Here is a 1,160-nt window from a genome sequence, read left to right on the forward strand (position 1 = left end):
ATTAGTGTTTTGGATTTCTTCAGATAAATAACCAGAAGTGTAATTGCTGGGTCATATGGCAGTTCTAGTTTTAGTTTTTTGAGGAACCTCCATCCTCTTTTCCATAGTGGCTGCACCAATTTATAATCCCACCAACAGCACATGAGGGTTCCCTTTTCTCCACATCCTTGCCAACACTTGTTTGTTGATTTACTGATGGTGGCCATTCTGACAGGAGTGAGGTGATATCTCATTATGGTTTTTATTTGCATTTCCCTGATAATTAGTGATGGGGATCATCTTTTCATATACCTATCGGCCATCTGTATGCCTTCTTCGGAGAAATGTCTGTTCAGGTCCTCTGAAAGGGGTGGGAATTTTTGTTTGTTTAATTTGTGAACAGTGCCGACCCATATTAGGTGCTCAATAACTATTTCTTGAGTGAATAAACCAGAAAATTACAATATCAACAACTCTGAATTGAGTCATGGATATATAAGGTATTATAATAGTATTTGTCTAGTTATATATTTTTGATATTCCTCAAAGTTAAAAAGTAATAATTATCTTATTGGTATACATGCATATTAGCATAATGTCTACCTAATCCATATTTTATTTATTAATTTATTTTTTAATTTTTTTAGCTGAGCCATCCTGCCACCTGTTGGCAGCTCAGTGGCTGCTCAGCTCAGGCCAGGACTCGAACTGCTGTTGCTCAGAGCTCAAACTCTTGAGTGAGCTCTTAACCAACTGAGCCACTCGACCAGCCCCTAATCCATATTTTAAATATACGTAGCTATTAAAATGGAAATGTGTATGCATACATATTCAGAGTCACCTAGCATGTTGCCAATAATGTGTATAGGGTTCTTTGGGAAATACTGATTTTGTGCTGCGAGTGTCTTCCCCAGTAGTACTGACAGTGACCAGACTGTCTACCTCTCCTGGGACCTTTCCAACTTTGACTTCTGAATTCTAGGACACGTCTGAATAAGTACAGAGTATGGGTCTTGGCTCCAAAAGCCGCATTCAATTTTCAGGAGAAACCACAGCATAATGGGAGGAAGCTGTCAAGTGTGGGCTCTGGAGACAGGCTGCTTGGATTGTGTCCATGCTTCCCCATCTGTTTTCTGAGTGACCTTGAGTAAGTTGCTCAATTTCTCTGTGCCTCAGTTTCT

The sequence above is a fragment of the Hipposideros armiger genome, unplaced genomic scaffold (assembly GCF_001890085.2).
Source record: "Hipposideros armiger isolate ML-2016 unplaced genomic scaffold, ASM189008v1 scaffold_11, whole genome shotgun sequence".
NCBI classification, from domain to species: Eukaryota; Metazoa; Chordata; class Mammalia; order Chiroptera; family Hipposideridae; genus Hipposideros; species Hipposideros armiger.